General features: G+C 42.8%; 1 protein-coding gene across 2 annotated transcripts in view; it reads left to right on the top strand.

Annotated features, from left to right (window-relative positions):
* Positions 1-13215, top strand: part of ARHGAP42 (Rho GTPase activating protein 42) — a 248868-nt gene that overhangs the window by 151092 nt on the left and 84561 nt on the right. The gene's annotated exons all lie outside the window — the stretch shown is intronic.

Genomic DNA, 13215 nt, shown 5'->3' with positions numbered 1-13215 from the left:
CTGGCTATAATACTCAAATTATGGGAAACCAGTTTTTTGGGACGGGTTTTAAGCCCCAGGAAAAATTTACCTCATACTGTTGGAATTTCACAAAATCTAAGGTGTGATAGCTTCTGCAGTGATGCCATTAGCACATGGTGCTTAGTAAGTTAATCAATACAAGTTAATTATTTTGATTAGGTAATTCTTTTTACTCCTTTCACTAATTATTTTATGAAAAGAAGGTTCATAATGTAGCTTTTAATATATAATTCCGAGTAAAATATTTCCCCCCAAAGTTGACTGTCATACAGTTACAAATCTAAGCAGATTCACACTTGATTTAAGGCAGTCAAACGTATATACGGGAAAGAGCATTAAGGATGTTGAAAGGGACATGCATTCAATTCAAGCAACAGTATATACAGTTTATACAGCACCAAAGACAGACATAAACAAGCAAGATCCAGAAAACTTGTCATCAGATGGATCAAAGCCTAGCATTATAACATAATTCTCCAAAAAAGCATTCAGAATAGTTCCTTCTTACAAACCCTACAGAATAACAATAATGTCAGGCACATCTGGTAGGTAGATGGGTTACATTAGCAGGACCTGTTGAGCAGATTTTACACATGGAGAGATGTGTTTCTTCAGCTGTATAGATCCCAGGCTGTGATAGGTTTTAAAGGCTAGAACTAACACCTTGAGTTGGACACAGAAGTAAATTGGAAGGCACTGAAGCTTCTCTATCGGGTGGCCAGACTGTGGCTCAGGAGCCACATGTGGCTCTTTCATACATATTGTGTGGCTCTCGAAGCCTCCACCCCCACCCCATTGGCCAGCTTGGAGAAGGCATTTAAAACTTTAAATCACTTATCCAAACCAAGCCAGCCAGCAGCTCAGAGAATTCATTTAAAGTTACTTTCTTGCAGCTCTCAAACATCTAACGCTCATGTCTTGTGGCTCTCAAACATCTGGTGTTTATTCTATGCGACTCTTATGTTAAGCAAGTTTGGTCACCCCTGTTCTTTATCATATTCATGGCTAGTTCCAGGTCAGGTTGCCAACCTCAGGCGAGTGATCACAAGAACAATGAGCAACCAATGACTTATGCAGGTATGTGATTACATACCTGCATAGGTCATTGGTTGCTCAGCCTCTAGGTGGGGCCTGGAGATCTTTTATCATTACAACTGATCTCCAGACTTACAGAGATCAGTTTACCTGGACAAAATGGCAGCTGCAGGTGGGTGGGCTGTATGGCAACATACCCCACTGAGGTCTCCCCCTCTCCAGGCTTTACCCCCAGATCTCCAGTAATTTCCCATCCTGGTGTTCGCGACTCTAGTCCCAGGTAGAACCTGGAAGTCACAGAAGCATGCATCAGCCGGGCTGCGTCTCAGAAGGAGAAGAATCTACACAATCAGGCACACAGGGTTGCTCTTGGCAATGTCAACCTGTAGGGTCTGAAGACACGGCACATCTGGTGGGTAAAGTATCTAAGGATTTCAAGGCCAAAGTTATATTTCGGATACAAGCAAATATTATAAGGCATCTACAAGAGGGTTAATTCCAAAGTGTAACCTGAAACAAAAACGATGTTGAAAATAGGATTGTTTCTCATTTATGTCAGACAAATATCGTAAGGACCTGGTGTCCACATAGTTACCATCTGTCCTCACCCTTGTATGTTTCTTCTGAACACTCAGTGTTTTCTTGACTCTCTTGCATTCCTCCTCTCCTATGGCTTTGGGTCTCCAGAGATTGAAGTTTAAACTCTGCCCTAATAACCTTTCTCTCAGCCAGCCTTATTACTGTTTCATTTCTCACCCTTGCTTCTTCTGGAACACTCCTTGTACCCCAGTTTCTTTTTTTCCTCTGTCCACCTCCTGATCTTGGATGACCTTTCCTTTTTGTTTTTCCAATAAAGGCAAGGGCCAGTTTAAACATCCAGTTGTTAAGGCAGTGCAGGCTTTCCATGTGAATAAAAAGGTTAAGATAGTCCCCTGTGCAAGCACCAATAGTTTCCGACTCTGGGGTGACGTCGCATCACAACGTTTTCATGGCAGACTTTCTATGGGGTGGTTTGCCATTGCCTTCCCTAATCATCTGCTCTACACCCCCAGCAAGCTGGGTACTCATTTTACTGACCTCAGAAGGATGGAAGGTTGAGTCAGCCTTAAGCCGTCTACCTGAACCCAGCTTCCGTCGGGATCAAACTCAGGTCACGAGTAGAGCTTGGACTGCAGTACTGCAGCTTACCACTCTGCACCACGGGACTTAGTTTCCATGTGAATACATCACCCCATTTTTCACCTGTGAGTACAAATCACAAACATCAAAAGTCACTAACTCCTTTCATTGCAGAGATATAAGAGAAAAGGTGGTATTCCATTCACTCTTGAAACTAATTTCATAAGTTCCTCACACCTGGCACTGCTTTATACTGAGTCACACCTTTAGTCTATGAAGATTAGTATTGTCTGCTCAACTCTCCAATGTCTCAGACAGAGGTTTTTCACATCACCTTCTGCCTGGTCCTTTTAAACTGGGGATGCTGGATTTCGAACATGCCAAGCAGACGTTCAGCCACTGAGCAACAGCCCATCCATCAGCTATCTTTTTTTAAAGTGGCAAAGCATCCTTTGCCTGAGCCTTTCTCTGTTAAGTAGGGCTGCCAGTCCCCTCATGCAGCTCCCATTTCCTGCTGCTCCTCAGAACAGAGGCGAGAGGAAAATAAACAAAAAATAGGCATTGGGCCTTTGGCATAATGTCACCTTGAGGAAAAACTGGAAGTGATCTTGGAACCAAGAGAGGTAAAGCCAAAGAGTTTCCTGTGATTCCTTGTTGTTGTTCAGTCGCACAGTCGAGTCCAACTCTTTTGCGACCCCATGGACAAAGTCACGCCAGGCCCTCCTGTCTTCCACCATCCTCCAAAGTCTGCTCAAATTCGTGTTTGTCACATCAGTAACACTGTCCAGCCATCTCATCTTTTGCCATCCCCTTCTTCTTTTGCCTTCTGTCTTTCCTAGCATCAGGATCTTCTCCAGGGAGTGCTCCCTTCTCATTTGGTGGCCAAAGTATTTCAGCTTCAGCATCTGACCTTCCAGTGAATAGTCTGGGTTGATTTCCCTTAGGACTGACTGATTTGATCTTCTTGCAGTCCAAGTGACTCTCAAGAGTCTTCTCCAGCACCACATCTCAAAAGAATCTATTCTTCTGCGCTCGGCCTTCCGTATGGTCCAGCTCTCACAGCCATACATTACTACTGGGAATACCATCACTTTGACTATACGGACTTTTGTTGGCAGGGTGATGTCTCTACTTTTTATTATACTGCCCAGGTTCGCCATAGCTGTCCTCCCAAGGAGCAAACATCTTTTAATTTCATGGCTACAGTCACCATCTGCAGTGATCTTGGATCCCAGAACTGTGAAGTCTGTCACTACTTCCATGTCTTCCCCTTCTATTTGCCAAGGGGTGACGGGTCCAGATGCCATGATCTTAGTTTTTTTGATGTTGAGTTTCAAGCCTACTTTTGTGCTCTCCTCTTTCACCCTCAACAAGAGGTTCTTTAGGTCCTCCTCACTTTCTGCCATTAGAGTAGCGTCATCTGCATATCTGAGGTTGCTGATGTTTTTCCCCGGCAATCTTAATTCCGTCTTGTGCTTCATCCAGGCCAGCATACTGCATGATGTACTCTGCATATAAATTAAATAAGCAGGGTGACAATATACATCCTTGTCGAACTCTTTTTCCTATTCTAAACCAATCAGTTGTTCCACATCCCGTTCTGACAGTTGCTTCTTGACCCTTGTACAGGTTTCTCAGGAGACATGTGAGGTGGTCTGGTACTCTCATCTCTTTAAGGACTTGCCACAGTTTGTTGTGATCCACACAATCAAAAGCTTTAGCACAGTCAATGAAGCAGAAATAGACTTTTTTCTGATACTCCTGTGCTTTCTTCATAATCCATCGAATGTTGGCAATTTGATCTCTAGTTCCTCTACCTCTCTGAAACCCAGCTTGAACTTCTGGTAGTTCCCAATTGACATACTGCTGAAGCCTAGCTTGTAGGATCTTTAAGATGACCTTGCTGGCATGTGAAATGTGTGCAATGGTGTGATAGTTTGAACATACCTTGGCATTACCTTTCTTTGGGATTGGAATATAAACCGATCTTTTCCAATCCTGTGGCCACTGTTGTGTTTTCCAAATTTGTTGACATAATGTGTGCATCACTTTAACAGCATAATCTTTTAGGACTTTGAATAGCTCAACTGGGATACCATCATCTCCGCTCACTTTGTTGTTAGTAAAGCCCATTTGACTTCACTCTCCAGGATGTCTGGCTCAAGGTCATCGATTTCACTGTCATGGTTGTCTGAGACATTGAGATCATTTTTGTATCATTCTTCTGTGTGTTCTTGCCACCTCTTCCTGATCTCTTTCGCTTCTGTTAAGCGAAAGAACATTTTTGTTCTTTATCATGGCCATCTTTGCACGAAACGTTCCCTTGATTTCTCCGATTTTCTTGAATAGATCTTTGTCCTTCCCATTCTATTATTTTCCTCTATTGCTTTGCATTGCTTCAGGAAGGCCTCCTTATCTCTCCTTGCTGTTCTCTGGAAATCTGCATTCAGTTGGGTGAATCTTTCCTTTTCACCTTTGCCTTTCGCTTTCCTTCTTTCCTAATCTTTTTGTAAAGCCTCATCAGACAGCCACTTTGCTTTCTTGCATTTCTTTTTCTTTGGGATGGTGCTGATTGCTGCTTTCTGTACAATGTCACGAACCTCCATCCATAGTTCTTCAGGCACTCTGTCTATCAACTCTAGTTCCTTAAACCTATTCTTCACCTCCACTGTATATTCATAAGGGATGTGAGGTCAAACCTGAATGTCCTAATGGCCTCCCCAGTTTTCTTCAGTTTAAGCCTGAATTTTGCAATGAGTAGCTCATGATCTGAGCCACAGTCAGCTCCAGGTCTTGTTTTCGCTGACTGTAAGGAGCTTCTCCATCTTTGACTGCAGAGTATGTAATCAATCTGATTTCTGTGTTGCCCATCAGGTGATGCCCACGTGTAGAGTCGCCTTTTAGGTTGTTGGAAGAGGGTGTTCGCTATGACCAGCTTGTTCTTTTGGCAAAACTTTATTACCCTTTGCCTGGCTTCATTTTGTTCTCCAAGGCCAAACTTGTCAGTTGTTCCAGTCACCTTTTGACTTCCTACTTTGGCATTCCAGTCCCCTATGATGAGGAGGACATCTTTTTTTGGTGTTAATTCAAGAAAGTGTTGTAGATCTTCATAGAACTGGTCCACTTCAGCCTCTTCTGCATCAGTGGTTGGGGCATAGACTTGGATTACTGTGATATTGAATGGTTTGCCTTGAGATACTTGTGATTGTTAGAGAGGTATAATGTCAACTTCTGGGGTTTTCCCAGAAGTGATGTCATTCTGACCCCACCCTCAGTCTCTACCTGGTTAGCAGGCCAGGTCTGACAACCCTACTTGTAAAGAAAGTGTTCAAAATTCATCTAAATCTATTCCCAGGAGCCCCATCTCAGCAGCGTGAATTGTATATCTACAGCAGTAACTCCATGCTTCTATATAATGTTTTATATTGACATACTCAAATATTGGCTATTCTTCTCATTACATATACCTAACCCGTTTTCATTTTATGTATCCTTGTTTTCTAATGGCAGACAGGAATGATGTTTATAATGTATAGATTGATGCTGATAAGTAAATTAGGTAGCCTACAACTAGGAAATACATGTCCTTCTGTGATTTGCAAGAACACCAATTGGCAGGGAACTTTATTACCTTTTATGGCTATCCAAACCAAATGGCCAAGCCACACTGTTTTACCATATGACCACAGGCAGTTTGCCCTTTTAATCAACAAACTGCATTTCAGCCCACAATACCTGATCCCCTCGTCTGATGAAGTGTGCTTAGAGAGCACATGAAAGCTTACGTTCTAAATAAAACTTGGTTGGTCTTACAGGTGCAATTCGACTCCTGCGTTGTCCCATGCTTCTAAGGACACGTCAGAGGCTTCAGATGGAAGGAGCAAACCACTGTTTTTTCTGACTCTCTCTCCAACCCTCAGAAAAGATGAGTCTGGTGTGGGAGGAAGCCATGCCGAAGCCTCCTCCCATGTGACTTGGCACATCTGATGTTAGCTGTGCAGCATCAGATTCTATTTGGCTCATATTACAGAGAGACACCTGATTTCACTTCTTTTAGCTCAGTTAAACTGTGAAAAGAAGTAGCAAAACTAACTGCTCTTCAGCTGAGAGGCAAATGCAATATGCTTATGAAATCTTCCCTCTTGTTACTTAATATCCCTATTGGAGGTATGCTAAATTGGTTTTCATGCACAGCTGCTATAAGCTTAGGGGGGATTTTGGAGGCATGGCAGCACGATCAGAGTGATGTTGAATGCCATTGCTTGAAAGCAGTGAGTGACTCATAGTCCCTGGGAGGAGAGACGTCTTGGCATCTTCGGAAACTGGTTGTGGTGTTTCAAAGAAGAAAGCTGCAGTTAAGGTTTCCAGCTCCGGTTTGGGAAGTTCTTGCTGATCTGGGGTGTGGAGCCAGGGGAGAGGGGTTTGGGGAGGAGAGGGGAGGGGCATTAGCCAGGTATTTTCTCCAGAGCAACTGATCTTATATTCCGGAATCAGTTGGAATTCCAGGATATCTTCAGGCTCCACCTGGAGTGCTGCAACCCTAAAGATGGTTTGATTTGCGAAAATACTTGCTAGGAGTCCTGAATTGTGATTTTAAATTTTGGGTTTTTGTTTTTTAAGTGTATCTTACTTTGCATTCTCTTTTTTTAAATTAAACTTTTAAAAACAATATACAACAAATGCAGTCAAATATTCACAGAAAAATCTTAACCTTTTACATCCCCCTCCCCAGATACAACAACAAGACAATATGGTCAAAATAAAAAGCTTCGCCATAAACTCTTTACACCGAGAATACACACTAACCGAGTTCAGAAGAGCTCAGCTTATAAAATGCACGGAATGCACAGGGTGAACTAACTTTCCAGAAAAGGAAGGGGAAGGGGGAAAACAAACAAAAAAACCCCCATATAGACAATAAAGCCAAAATGCTATAGTAAGGGAGTGTCTCTGCTTTTAAAAAAATATCAGATTATGATAAAATTTGCTTTATAAGCTATCTTCCATTAGGAAGAAAGGTGACAAATCAATGTTTTAAATAAATAAACACACTGTCCAGGGAGAAAGCCCCACTGAGTTTATTTATTTTATTAGATTTGTATCCTGCCATTCCCACAAGTGGACTCAGGACGGGTTCCATTGTATATTATTCTGAATAAATCTCTCTCTCCCCCTCCCTCACACACACACAAACTCTTACTTTTTGCTTTTTCTTCCCTTTTTCACTGGCCTTAAGAGGCTTTTGGTGGCGGGGTGGAGGTGTTGACAAAAAAAAAAAAACTTGGTTGTTTTATTGGCAAGTAGAAACTTTTTTTTTTAATTTGCTGGCCTGTAGGTTTGAAAGGCTGGCATTCTTGTGTGCTTTGTAGGGTTCTTGGGAATATTTGCCCAACTATATATATATTTAAAAGCCAGAACAGAACAAGCTGTCTTGCTGGCATTTATTGAGAGATTCCCAGTGGATCCATCATGACTTAAATAAAAATGGCAATGGAGGTACCCTTAGGATGTCTGAGCAGTGGCTGAAACCCCTGTTGTATTTTGCTCTGGCGTGTCTCATGCCATTGGCAGGAGAATTGTTAGCATGTGGTAAATGGTAAGAGAATATTTTTAAAAAGCTGATTTGTAGCGCTGCTTTCCAGTAAATACAGCTCTCAGACCGCAGGGTGCCCCAGTAACAGGAAACCATGGTTGTTAACTTTTCTTTCAGATGAGAGCTGCTTTCAAAATAGGACATTTTAAAGGTGGGATGAACCATTATAATACATGCAACAGGCCGGGCTACTTTTCTGTTTTGTTTTCTTTCCTTTTTTTATGGGCACAGTAGGAATTTTAATTGCCTGTTAGCAAAGTCTGCTAACTTTACATGTGGACAGAATTTTAGTGTGGTCTGAGAAACATGGAAGAATTTAAACAGCTAATTCATCACCGCCACAGCAAATTAAGTACTTAAAACATTGCTCAGTCAATGAGTTCAGTAGAGTCATTTGCCAAGGGTGTCACTTATTTTTACTTATTTATTATTGCATTTTTATTCTGTCCTTCCTTCAGGGAACTCAGAGTGGCTTACATTGTCCTCCCTTTTATTCTTACAACAGCCTTGTAGGGTAGGGTAGGCAAAGAGAGAATAACTGGCCCAAGGTTACCCAGTGACAGTGACTGGATAACTAATACATACCTGAGGCATCAAACGGTGGTTAAGCTGGGAACTTCTCTGCAGACAACCACTGTGTTACACCAGATATTTTGGATCTGATGTTGGATATTTGCCCTAAAAAAACAAATGACAATTCAGGATAGAAAACTCACTGGTAACTTCAGACTATACTCTGTTTCACATTCCCAAGATGCAGGGCCGAATTAACAATTAGGCCAAGAAGGCACTGGCCTATGAGCCCCCTCGCCTTTAGGGGCCCCAGGCTGGCTTCCCCCCCACCCTCTGGTTTTCACCCTGCTTGCAGCCTTCCCAGACAGTAACTGAGCTGCTCTTTGCCCAACTTGACTAGTGCAGCTGCTAGCGTTGTCATCAAATTTGCCTCTCTTCGCCTCTTCCCCACAGCTTAGTAAAAAGGGCTTTTAAGAAGGTGCCTGCAGGCCGCAGCAGGGGCCGTGGGTGGTGGGGTAGGCACTGAGACTCTGAGATTATTTGCAGGGGAGCCCCCAAGATTTCAATTGCCTATAGGCCTCCGCAGGGTTTAATCCAGCACTGCCCAGATGTAAAAAAAAAAAAAAAAAGGAGTTGTACACCTCCTGTTTCAGCAGAAGTGTTGTGAAGGCAAATGGTAGAAACGTTGTTACCGCTAGAAATGTTCTTATCACGTTGCTGCCCCATTCCTAAGCACCCACCTGCACAGTGTGAGGTTGATAAAATCTGTGCAATATATATAGTTTTGTATCACATTGGGTTGATTATTTATCTCTTTATGAGCCCGCTATAGCAGTGTAGCAAGCCTAAAGCATGGTCCTCCCACTTATGCAACAGAATGTAGAAATTGTATACACAAGGTCACAGGTTGGTTCAGTACCCAGTATATTCAGTCAAAAAACCCCAGGCAGTAGGTGATACGAAAGGCCTCTTTGCCTGGGACCCTGCTGCCAGTCTGAGTAAACAATACTAACCTTTATGGACCAAGAGTCTGATTCAGGCAGTTTAAGGCAGCTTCAGGTGTGTTACTTTCTCATTTCAGGGAGCTCTTCACAGGAAGAGGGTCAAAAAAGATCTTTCTCCTGCTGTTTTTAAGTGGCACTGCCTCTCTCTAGCACCTTGTTTCTGCTGCATATGCAAAGCAGATCTTAGCGCTGGCCCAATGGATTCTTGTGCCATTCTTTGTGCCTGAGATCACTGTCACTGATTAATCTGTTCAGGACATGATTTTACACGGAAATGTCCAGTAGAAGCACATTAGTACCTTTTGTGCTTCTTACGCTCCTAAGAAGAATTCTGTGAAATTCACGCTCAGACACCAAATTCAGTACATCCCAAGCTTTTTGGGTACTTGTTATATTCTGTTCTCTTTGGTTTTGTACTCATTCTGTACTTGATGGGCCCTCACAAATATTATTGATAGGTGCTTCATAATAGTTTCACTGGATTTTTCTCTAGAACTCATAGCTTGTTTCAGGGGGGAAGAAAATCACACAGGATATGATTTAGGCCTGCAGATAAAACCTACCTGAAGGAAATGGCTTAACCACAGGATAGCAGCTTTTAAAATTATCATAGAAGCATAAGCACTTTAATCACCAAGGTGTTGCAGATGTCTGTTCATGTTAAGCTCCTGTTCTAACATTATTCCCCCAAGAGATCACAGTTGAGATCTTTTTCTTCTTTTTTCAACATAATCCCTACGCATCAGGTGACTGTTGAGCATTTCTTTCTTTACCTAGCTTAAGCCGATGCATTTGTAAAACTTGTTTCATATTCTGTATTCTTTCACATGCTTCAATATACACATCAGGTAGGAATATGGGATTCTTGACTTCATCTGAGGAAAAACGTAGGAGAGAACCTGAAGGAGGCCATCCAAAAATGGAGCAAGATTTTAAAAACCTGAAATCACCAAAACCAGCTATTTATTTCTTTAGATAATCAAATTGTACCCGGCTTCTCTTTCCTATCAGAACCAAAAGCAGTTTACAATATTGTTTCCTCTCCTCCATTTTATCCCCACAGCAGTAGCTTCGTGAGGTGGGGTTAGGCTGAGAGAGCCAGTGACTGCCCGAAGGCCATCCAATGAGCTACCATGGCAGCGTGAGGACTCAAATTGAGGTCTCCCAGGCCCTCTTTCCCAGATCTGACATACTAACTACTACACCATTCTGGCCTTGGTTGTCCTTTTGGGAAGAAGGACTTTGTTCCTAGTCACAGAGTGTGTGAGCAAAGCATAGACAACGGCTCAACCGGTGCCTGCCGCCATGTCACACAGAGAGTTTCTTCCCTTTTGGTATTGCCTGCTTCTGGCAAGTAACGGCCCCCTATAACCAGTCCCTGTAAGGCACCAGCGATACTTGCCGAGGCTTCTTCTGTGCTTTTTCCAGAAAGCTGTTCCAGCTATGTAGACAGGTCTTGATGCCAAAAATGGGCAGGTCAGCAGCCAGCCATCATCTGGGCCAAACCCACATGTCTGGATAATGGCTATGATGCCAACTGAGTCAGCGGCTTTGAGAGCTTACTTCAGCAGTTTAGGGGAAAATAGTCATTGTTAATTCTGCTCAAAGCTTCACTGGCATCTGCTTAAATGCTTTCCCTCTTTCTGCTCAAAGCTTCACTGGCATCTGCTTAAATGCTTTCCCTCTTTTGTAGAGAGCATCAACAAAATTGCATAGGTCACCATTACCTATCTGTGTTCTCTGTATATATTTATGGTACACATGCTTACCAGAAGCAGCTTACACCATGGGTCCTGGGGAGCAAGTGTCCATTTCCCACCACTGAGCATTGCTGAATGTATGAGTATTGGCAGTGCCCTTACTGGAGGGCATTAGGAGGCAATGGTGAAAGGGGTGAGTGGGCCACAGCTGCCACACAATGCGAGCATGGAGCTACTGAGTGGCTAGCTCTACCGAGTGATGTCACCACACAAACCCATTCTGCGTTCTGCCAACACTCAATACCTGTGCGCTTGCATGGTGCTACACCTGTGACCTTGGTACTTCCATTACCCTTTCCTGACACGCAGAACTGCATCGCCTTCCCTCCTTCAATGTTATTTAGTGGTAGGAGCTGGGAGACTGTCTGCTAACCACCGTATCATTTCTGATGGCGACCTGCTGTTTTGTTGCATGCAGAAAAAACAGTTGCAATCTCAATATTTTTGCTTTGTAAAAAACCAAAATCACAGCGTGGATGGAAACTGTGGTCTCTTGTTTTACAAAAACACTGAGCATCAGAGTCCTGGCCTGTTATTTCTGAGCATTTGGGGTGTATAGAAGGCACATGTTTTGTTTGCACTGAAACTTCTGGGTAATTTTTGGAACATTAGACCAGTATTATGGACATTACAATATGGGGATTTATGTTAATGGTAAAGCTCTTGGATCAAATGAGAAATGCAGAAAGTAGAGAGGAAGCTGATAAATATTACTTTGCAGAAAAGTAACAGGGAACTTAGGAGGAATATCTGGTTCCCTTCCTCCATTTTATTTACACCACAAATCTGTGAGGTAGGTTAGACTGTGATACTATGACCAGTCCAAGGTTATCAGGTGAGCTTTATAGCAGAGCAGAAATTTGAAGTTGGGTCCCTCACACGCCTTAGCTGACTAGCTAACCATTATATTGCACTGACTTTCAGGAAACCTGAAGTGTCACTTGGCAGCTGTTTAGGACCATCAAGTGATATTGAAAAGCATTCTTTGCTTTATATAATGGTTAAGAGCAGTGGACTCTAACCTGTAGAACTGGGTTTGATTCCCCACTCCTTCACATGAAGCCTTCTTTCTTTCTTTCTTTCTTTCTTTCTTTCTTTCTTTCTTTCTTTCTTTCTTTCTTTCTTTCTTTCTTTCTTTCTTTCTTTCTTTCTTTCTTTCTTTCTTTCTTTCTTCCTTCCTTCCTTCCTTCCTTCCTTCCTTCCTTCCTTTCGCCAGTCATAGTTCTCTCAGAACTCTCTCATCCCCATCTGCCCCACAAGATGTCTGTTGGGGGAGAGGAAGGAAAGGCCATTGTAAGCTGCTTTGAGACTCCTTAAGGTAGGAAAAGCAGGGTATAAAAACCTACTCCTCTTTTCCTGTTCAGGAGGAGTAGGGGTAAGGATATTTGGGTAAGGCCTTCATTGTTTTCCTTCCATTTACACCTCACATGAAGATTGTAGTCATGTTGCAGGGTTGCTAGGTCCTTTGTAGCCACCAGCAGGGAATGGGGGGGGGGGGGGAGATATGGTTGTCAGATCCAGGTTGGAAAACTGGAGATTTGGGAAGGGAACCTAGGGAGGATAGGGACCTTAGTGGGGTACAATGCCATAGAGTCCACCCTCCAAAGCATCATTTTTTCTCCAGGGAAACCGATCTGTGTGATCTGAAGATGAGCTGTAGTTCTGGGGAATCCCCAGGTTGCACCTGGAGGCTGGCATCCCTAGGTGAGAACATAAGCAAAATAAACTTTCAATATATAAGAGAAGCTGAAATTACCTCAGGATTATAGTTTGGTCAGAACAGTTTGCTATCATGTGTGTGATTTTTATTAGTTACGTATAGGAGAACATATTGGACTGATGGTCTGTGTTATGTATTAGAGTGACAAACCAGGACTGTGGAGGTTTGAGTTCAGATTCTTCCACTGCACTGAAGTTCACTGAGTGACCTTAGGCCAAACCCCGTCTCTCAGCCTAACCTAATTTACCTCACAAGTTATGAGAATAAAATAAGGAGAGGACCTTGAGCAGCTTGAAATAACACAGAATAAAGAAAACAATCGAAAGCAAATTGGCTCAAAAGCAGCATACAGTTCACAGGCTTACGCCCTGAATTGGTGCCTTGCAGTTAGATGTGTCACTGTTGAAAAGTGTTGTCTTTGAGGAGATTTTGTCTATGTTGTGTGATTCC

The sequence above is a fragment of the Heteronotia binoei genome, chromosome 3 (genome assembly GCF_032191835.1).
Source record: "Heteronotia binoei isolate CCM8104 ecotype False Entrance Well chromosome 3, APGP_CSIRO_Hbin_v1, whole genome shotgun sequence".
In the NCBI taxonomy this organism is placed as follows: Eukaryota; Metazoa; Chordata; class Lepidosauria; order Squamata; family Gekkonidae; genus Heteronotia; species Heteronotia binoei.
Note: the sequence above shows the minus strand (reverse complement) of the source record. Positions and strands in the feature narration are given on the sequence as shown.